Below are 9,579 nucleotides of genomic sequence, written 5' to 3'. Positions count from 1 at the left end.
GTACTCACGTTTTTGCTATTTCATGGCTGTTTATAGAAAATAAAAGTAAACTTTTAATTTAATGTACGATACTTATAATGCGAGTGAAATCTAAATATAGTTTACGGACATCATATTGTACCTAGTGTATTCGTAGAGGAGTAAGTAAAAACTCTGGTGCATCCGTTTCGGGGTTTATTTGCAAAATTTATTAATTTATAAGTATAGATACTTCTTGCGGTTTTCGCTTAATATTCTCACTGTCTATTTAGTAAGCGATACTAAACATTTCAGAAAATGAAGACAGCCGCTTTATTTGTGACATATTTAATTTTTATTAGGCTTTGACTCGTTTTATAAAGGAAAAAAATCATTTTAATCAGAACACTGTATTTAAATATTTATGGCATTTTAACCCTGGTCCGTGCTCACTATCGGCGACCTTTAATGACCGCGATTTTTACAAAAATATTAAGTTCAAACAATTAAAACCAAACTATTCTGACTTGGATTTTCATAACTAATATTTTGGTATACAATAAGTATATCTTGAACCATTCATTTTGACAAAAACGCCATTGTCTACGAACTTTTTGGACAACCCTCGTAGGCACGGCCTTTCCATATGGTAGCAACGACAATGTCGATAGTTTTAGGAATCTTTCAATCCCACAGTACAGCAATGTGAATGTGATGGGACTTTTTAACAGAACACAGAGACGTAAGCTTAGTCGCAGATATCGCTCTTACAATAAACCTATTATACACGATGTCTCATTTGATTCACTACTATCTTACGTAAATAAACAGTTAGGCCTTCATCACATTCGCAACAAACTTTACTCTGTCCCTGTCCCTATTTGTAAAAGTCAAGGAAGGTCCATATTTGGATTCTACGACGTTAGAATACAGGCTCGGATCTTTGATTATATATATTGCAAATCATAGGCTCCCTTTCTAAGGAAGAAATTCTTCTAAATCATATGTCAGTTTTAAATATTTTTAATATTCCCAAAAACCAAAATGAATTCAAATAACCATATCTATATTGGATTCCGAAACTTCATAAAAATCCTCACAAACAAAGATTCATAGCGGGTTCCAGTAAATGTTCTACCAAGCCTCTTTCTTTACTCCTCACTAAAATATTAACAGCAGTGGAGAAACTTCAGGAATACTGTGCAACAATATATTCGAGACGTGGTGTAAATCAGATGTGGATACTTAAAAACGCCAAGGAACTTTTAAAATTTTAGATCCCAAAAACTTTACAAAATTCGATAACATCAAAACGTACGACTTTTCAACACTTTATACAACTATTCCCCGCGATAAGTTAAAGTGCAGGCTTTTTGACATCATAGACTGCTGCATTTTCAATAAAAATGAAACTCATTAATTTATTTACCTAGTCATTGGTCATTTGCAAAATTATTTGTGATTGTACACACAAGTACTCTGAAGTTGATATTAATAAGATGCTTGCGTTTCTGATTGACAACATCTATTTGGTTTTTAGAGACCAGATCTTCCAACTATCTGTTGAAATTTCCATGGGTACCAATTGCGCTCCGTTATTAGCATACCTATTTTTGTATTCATATGAAGCAGAATGTATTCAACATCTTAAACATGAGAAGAAGAAAACACTTGCTGTGGCCTTCAACTCGACATTTACATATTTCGACCACTTATTATCAATCAATAATAGTTCTTTCCATTCATATGTCGATACGACATATCTAAGTGAGGTTGAAATAAAAGATACCACAGAGTCTGACACATCTATTTCATATTTAGAAATTTTACTAGAAAAAGACATTAATGGTAGCCTAAAAATAAAACACAATGATAAATGTGATGACTTCAACTTTTCTATCGTCAACATCCATTACTTATGTAGCAATATACCCTTATCACTTCAATATGGTGCCTATGTTTCTCAGTTGATTCAATAATAATAATAATAATAATACTTTATTTAAAGAGGGTAACCCGATTAGTGCAAAGCACTAGTCTTCCTCAGGGCCCTCTATGCATGTATAGTACAAATATAAATACAACAGTACAATAATCAGAAAAATACAAGTATATGACATAGGTGAAATGCATTTGAGAAAAGTATATATCATTAAAACATAGAAACAAGTTACAAATTAAGAAATGTTGCGTCCATTGATGATAAATTTTTCTACATTTTTACGAAAGGATTGTGAAGTTGATGAAAAACGTACATGTAGTGGTAATTTGTTCCATAAATGAACGCCTGAATATTGAAAAGAATTTTTAAACATATTTGTTCGATACTTTGGTAGACTAAGGTCATAATTGGATTCAGAACGTAGGATATAATTATTAGAGGAAATGAATTCAAAGGAGTCTCTCAGATAATCAGGTGCCATACCATGAAGTGTTTTATAAAGCAATGTGTATTTGTTAAAATTTATCAATTCATTTATAGTCAACCAACCAAGTTTCACAAATAATGGTAGTGATGGAGCATCTGGTGCCACATCTAATATAATTCTGGCTGCTCTTTTTTGTAATTTAAAAACTCTTTCTATGCCAGCACCTGGAGCATTGCCCCAAATAGTCAAACAATAATTCAAAGAAGGCAGAATATATGCATTATAGAAAAGTTTTCGTGTGTGTAATGGGAGAAATTTTTTGATTTTACGTAATGTAAATAGTTTATATGTCAAGGACTTGCAAACAGAATCAATATGACTATTATAGCGCAATGAATGATCAATATGTACTCCTAGGAGTTTTTCTGATTCAACCTTTAAGAACTTTGTCTGATACACACAAATCTAGTTTTGAAGATGTTAACTTAGATTTTCTATGTTGAGTTCCCATAAGCATACATTTTGTCTTATCAATATTCAACATCATTTGATTTCTAGAACACCAGTTTTCAATCTCACACAAATCATCATTTAGGGCATTTTCAATAGAATGCACATTTTTATGATATGTATGTAAAGTTGCATCATCAGCAAACAAATCAATATCTGTATTATTTACATGTAGAGGAAGATCATTTATGTACAGTAAAAATAAAAGTGGCCCTAAAATAGAACCTTGAGGCACACCTGCTGTGACGGGCAAGAAGTTAGAGGAATATGTACCTAGTTTTACACATTGTGTCCTGGAGCTTAGATAGGAATAAAACCATTTAATTGACATTTGATCAAAGCGATACAACTTAAGTTTATTTATCAGAATATTGTGATTAACTAAATCGAATGCTTTACTAAAGGTGCTTAGACACAGATTTGAAGTCAATCTTTACTCAAATTTTCTGTATAATTTCACGACATATATGTTGCTATAGCATTTCATATGAAAATTTGATAAAAATCTTATTTTATCTGAAAGTTATTGAAACTTCGAATTTCTGGACGCGTTTGATAGACACACCGTTGCACTTTCACAAATTTTGACTTTATCCTTATAACTTTAGAAAAGTAGCAATTTTGTTGTTTATCAATGAAAAATTTTTAAAACTTTAATGTAGAAATTTCAGAGTAGAAATGTAGAAAGCAAAATCCTCTCACCAGTATTGTCAGTCCGTGCTCAGTGGTGTGTGCAGAGTGTAACAATTGAACACACCCGGTGAAACGTAAACATTAACAACAATAGAGCTCGTGCCCTGTTTACAAAAACAGTTTACGTTTCACGGGTGTATTCAATTTGTTAAACTCTGTACACAACTACACAACACCGAGCACGGGCTGACAATACTTAAGTGAGTGGGTTTTGCTTTCACACATTTTTACTCTGAATTTTCTGGATTATAGATGTAATATTATTCATTAATACACAACAAAATTGCTACTTTTCTTAAGTATTAAGGATAAAGTTAAAAATTGTGAAAGTGCAAGGATGTGTTAAACAAACGCCTCCCGAAATTCGTAGTTTCAATAATTTCTAGATTAAACAAGTTTTTAATTTTATTTTCGTGTGAAATGCTATAGCAACATATAAGTTGTGATATCATACAGAAAATTTGAGAAAATATAAACTTCAAATCTGTGTCTAAGCACCTTAAAATCTAGAAAAGTTATCCCTACAAGATTTCCTTGATCCATAGCTTGTAAACAATTGTCTGTTAGTTTTGTTAATGCTGTTTGACAGGAATGAAACTCTCGAAAACCAGATTGTGATTTATATATAAGATCAAAGGTAGTGGTAAAATCCCGTAGTTGATTGGCTATGTGCTTTTCAATTAATTTGGACAATGTTGGAAGAATTGATATAGGTCTGTAGTTTCCTGGATCAGCATGGTCACCATTCTTAAAAATAGGAGTAATTTTTGCTTTCTTTAAACGTGATGGAAATACACCATTAATGATGCTAGCATTTATAAGATGTGTAATGGATTTGCTTATTATGACATTAGCTGAAAGTTTTAGTAGACGAGGGCCAATAAAATCAACACCTGCTGATTTATTTACATCAAGTGCATTCAACATATTACTTCTGTCTCACTAATTTGGTGAATACTGAAAAAGTTTTCAATACGCAAGAGCATGCTCTACGTACGAACAATTTCTTAAACGAGGCAACCTATTCACAAACAAGCTAATTCAAGTCATCATTTCGCAAGTTTAATGGTCGATACAATGACCTTTTCAGCAAATATAACCTATAATTAAGTCAAATGCTGACTGGAGGTTTTCATACTATTTGTTAGATCATTATTTACACCCTGAATTGTCTACGAAGTCTTCTGACAAAAAGCACACTATTTGTTAGATCATTATTTACACCCTGAATTGTCTACGAAGTCTTCTGACAAAAAGCACACGATGGGTTTGACCGGTCGGCTGGGGATACTCACTCCTCCATGGCACCTGATTCCACCTCTGATGTTTTTGGAGGTCTATGTTTGCTCTGCTCCCGATTTGTATTGTTTAGATGGACTTCGAGCTTGAATACTGTTCGTTTCATGTGTCTCCATATTTCATTTTATAATATTCCCATCAACCAACTTCAATTCGAATTACCATACTTTTACTGGAGTCCAAAGTTCATAAACATCCTTAAAACTATAGAAAGCGGGATCTAGTAAGCTAGTAAGTTCTAACAAGCTCTTAGCATAATTCTCACAAAAATAGTGACAGCTGTGAAAAAGAAACTTCAGGATGTCTGTGCATCAACTGAATTCCTAAACTCCATAAAAATTCTTAAAAATGAAGAAGCATAGGGTTCCAGTAAATGTTTTTTCCAAACATCTTTCATTACTCCTCACCAAAATTTAACAGCAGTGAAGAAAAAACATCAGGAGTATAGTAAAACAAAATGTCCAAGAATTGGTGTTGATCAGATGTGGATACTCAAAAACTCCAAGGAACTTTTTAAATAACTGTAATACAAAATATTGCCAAAATCTAAACGTAGCTTTACATTTTATGCGATTCCCCACCATAAATTAAAGACAAAGATATTGGTTTCATGGGCAGCTGCTCCTTAATTAGAAATGGAACATGTAAATTTTCATACCTTTTATTAGTCATAAGCAAACACAAGAACAAGGTATGGTTTCAATACAAATCTTGCCCTGTGATTTTCTTAAAAATAAAAGTGATGTAAAAAATTAAAACTCATGCTTTCTGAATCATTGAAATTCCATGCAGAAAGATCATACACATCATTTTTCTCACACAACCTTCTAAATGCTTATTGTGACGTCATAAACTTGTGCATTTTCCCGTATTTTCTTAAAAAGTTGCAGAAGACAACAATTTTCAATGGAATTTTCTTTCAGATAATATTGTCCACAGGCATCGCCCACAAAGATTTTGAGATATGTGATTTTTCAAAGCATTTTACACAACATATCCAAAAATTAAAGTGGGCGACGGCTGTGGACACTATTTTCTTAAGGAAAAGAACCCTTGAAATGGGTCATTTGTAGCTTTTTCTGTTTAAAATAGAGAAATGCATCAAATTAATGACGTCATATTTCCAGATTGGTACTCCTCCATGCCATATTCTTTCCTGATTTATCACAGTCATATACTCAACTAATATTGAAGCCAGTTTCAAATCTTTTTGAGAACATTAAATTTTTAGGGCACAATAAAGCTAAAACCGTACCTTCTTTATTAAAAACTTCTGATTATGCACAAAAATAGTCCTAGGTTGATACAAAAAATGATTGAGATTCATATTGACAATATATATGTAATCTATGGAGACAAGGCCTTCCAATCATCTGTTGCAATTTCTATGGATACTAATTGTGTCCCCATTACTAGCAGGCCTGCTTTTGTATTCTTATGAAGCTGAACGTATTCAGAAACTTCTACATGAAATATGGAGATAACGAACAAATCGGGAACAGAGGAAACACGGACTTCTAAAAAATCAGAGGTGGGATCAGGAGCAATGCAAAGAAGAAATCTCTTGTTGTGGCCTTCAATTCGACATTTAGATAAAATATATCGACGAAGTTTGATCAATTAAAAACAATCATTTCATTTCTACGTTGATTCAATAAATCCCATTGAACCCGAAATAAAGACACAACAGAGTTTCATCATCTGTTTCATATTTGGATGTTTTCTAGAAAAAGTCATTGATAGCAAGCAAGCAAGTCAACTTTTATGATGAGAGAAAATTTATCTTTTCTTATTATATTCTAAGAATATTGTTAATTGATGAAATATCGTCGATATAATAATCAAAATGTGGAATTGAAGGACACAACAAGATATATATTTCTTCTTTGCTTGTAGAAGTTTTTGAATAAGTTCAGCTTCCTTTATACGTTTTTTAAGTTCAACTTCCTTTATTCTTGCAGCAATAGACCATTATTACCTATATATGGGGTTTATATTCCCTATTCGATTCGATTCGCAACAGCATGTTCTGCTTCTAAGAAAATCTAAAGCGAGCTAAGCTACTGACAAATAAGTTCAAGATACAAGTGTATCAATAATCTCCTTTAAAGTCAACCATAAAATAAAATGATCAATACAAGGACATTCTTTGCAAGTACAATCTGTTGCTAGGTCCAATGTTGACCGACATCTTTCATGCAAAAATGCTAGGCCATTATTTTACGTGTAACATCCAACTGTTTTCAGAATTTTGCGTTTACCCAATTATGGCGAGAGGCAGAATGCAGATGTAACTGTTCGACAGGGGATGCTAACTCCTCCATTACACCAAATCCCTACTCTGTCGTATAGGTCTGTGTTTGTTCTGCTCACACTTTGTATCGGTTTATATGAACTTTGTATAGATGTACAGATTGACTTTTTGAAAAAAAAAAACCAAAAAAAAAAAAAAAAAAAAAAACCATAGTCTTAGTCATGCATAGCGGAATGCAATAGAAAATTATCAAATACATCGGGAGAGGGAAAGATGACCTCAGCAGTGATGCCTGAATTATTATAGGTAAATTACAGGTAATCATTTATAATGATAGCAAATTCAAGGGCGCAGTGCATTAAAAGTTGAAATAAAAAACGCAATCTTCTCGTCGCTTATAGTGAAGGCCATTGTTGAACTTGTCAATTCTATGAAGCTAGTCGATATCCATCTTTTCTACCGTCTGAAACGTCAGGAAAAGTTTGAGAGCTGATTGCTTTGATAATGTTCTAAAGACGAAATTTTGTTCCTCAAACGAAAATCTTCATAAAACACCGACCAGAATGTTCGTGGTGATTAGATGAGCAATATTGTTTGACATTATTCTAAATCTCCATTTGCATCTTGCCTAAGTCTATGGAATATTTTAAAAATCAAATAAATGCTTGATTAGGTCTTTTTGAGAGAATAAATATCAAGAACATTAATCAGATTTAATCAAATACGCCTGAATTAATGATATATCTTCAAATGTGAAAATAAGCAGCCGTAAAAAAATTCCTTTTTCCCTTTATGCCAAAAGCAAAATGTAAATCAAACAGCTTAATCTTGTGCAAAATCCATTCCTCTCATTGTGATCAAATCTGACATAAAATTCATGTTTAAAAATCATTTGTTCAAACATTGACTTGGAAACTATATCAATATTGTATTCGCAACAATACTTCACAGATACAAAAGAAGATTTTTTTTAAACTTCATCACTACAAGCTTTGTTATCCCACAGGAACTCTCATTGAGAAATGAAGCATGAAATCCTGGTAGTATGTTTTATTGATTTACCTGTTATATTGTAAGAGATTACGGATAAACCGATTAGAAATCGGATTCGACTTCAATACCCGTGATTGGATACACATGCAGAGGAAGTTTTTATTTCATATTTTTTTTTTATTACCGTTATTGATATTAACACCGAGACAATGGTAGACTGTATGTGATACTTGTCGGATTTCTACAAATTTATTACTATTGAAATACCTTGCTGTTTCATATGATACGAGTTTTACGGAACTTTCTTACGCGATATAAGTCGATGATTGATTTATCTGCATTTTTTAAGCATATGGGCGTTATTAGTTTATAAGAAAATCCAGGATGAAATGTTTATTTAGAATTTTACACTTCTAGAATAGATTAAATTTGTTTTAACAAATTCCTTTGCCATGTAGAATATTAAAAAGGCGCTAAATTCTTATGTGCAGGTACAGATAATCATATATCTGGAATTGTAAACCAAGGAGTAATAATACATATGCTTAAGATGAAACATTGTATTTGCACGAGGGTTATTCATAAAATTCGTGGACAATGACTTTTTTTGTCAAACTTTATGGCCCTTTATATACTTATTGCTTACAAAATACGTGTTCTGAAAGTCTAAGTCAGAATAATTTGGTTTTGTTAGTATTAACTTTATATTTTTAGAAAGAGATTTTTCAAAGCCGCGGATAGTGCATAAAATGCTATAAAATTTTAAAACAAGTCAAAGATTGATAAATATTAAATGTGTCGCAAATAAAAGTGCTTTCGTCATTTTCTGATATCTTTAGTATCAATTATTGAATAGATAGAGATAATATTTTAAAAAAAACCCCATAAAAATATGCATATAAAATTGTCTGACAAAAAAAGCGTCGCTGGCCATCTGTATAGGACAGAGTGAAGAAATTAGATTTTGTTTTATTATGGTTGACTCTACGTCGAAGACAAAATAATTACTGTAAAATCAATTATTTTCGTGGGGTCAAAATTTTGTTGTTTAGAAGACATTACAAGAAGCGGAATACATGTACCACCGTAATTTGATGAAAATATCCTTATCCATGACTTTGTTTTAAATCTAGCGCAAACGTCGGGCTGGGCCGTGTATCCTGTGTTTCGAAGTATTCACCTTGAAGAAGCTCGTGAATTACCGTGTATTGTTTTGAATTTTAATTTTTTACTCAATCACGGTGGTCTGTATATAAATATTACTGCACAGACTGGGCAATTTGGCATACTAAAGAAAAAAGTGTATGTCAAAGAACATGTGATAAAAAATTAAAATCTATATTTTTGACCTTATCATAAAACTAGCTTAAAGTCAAACTTGAACGTGCGGCTTGCATTCACAACTATAAAGTTCGTAAAATAGTGTGTTTAATACTTTTTATTTACTAAATCATGATCTTTATCAAAATATATTATTGTACACTTTTGGCAGTGTGGTCATTA

The sequence above is a fragment of the Saccostrea echinata genome, unplaced genomic scaffold (assembly GCF_033153115.1).
Source record: "Saccostrea echinata isolate AGI-Se365-2 ecotype Australia unplaced genomic scaffold, CSIRO_AGI_Sech_v1 ptg000029l, whole genome shotgun sequence".
Lineage (NCBI taxonomy): Eukaryota > Metazoa > Mollusca > Bivalvia > Ostreida > Ostreidae > Saccostrea > Saccostrea echinata.
Note: the sequence above shows the minus strand (reverse complement) of the source record.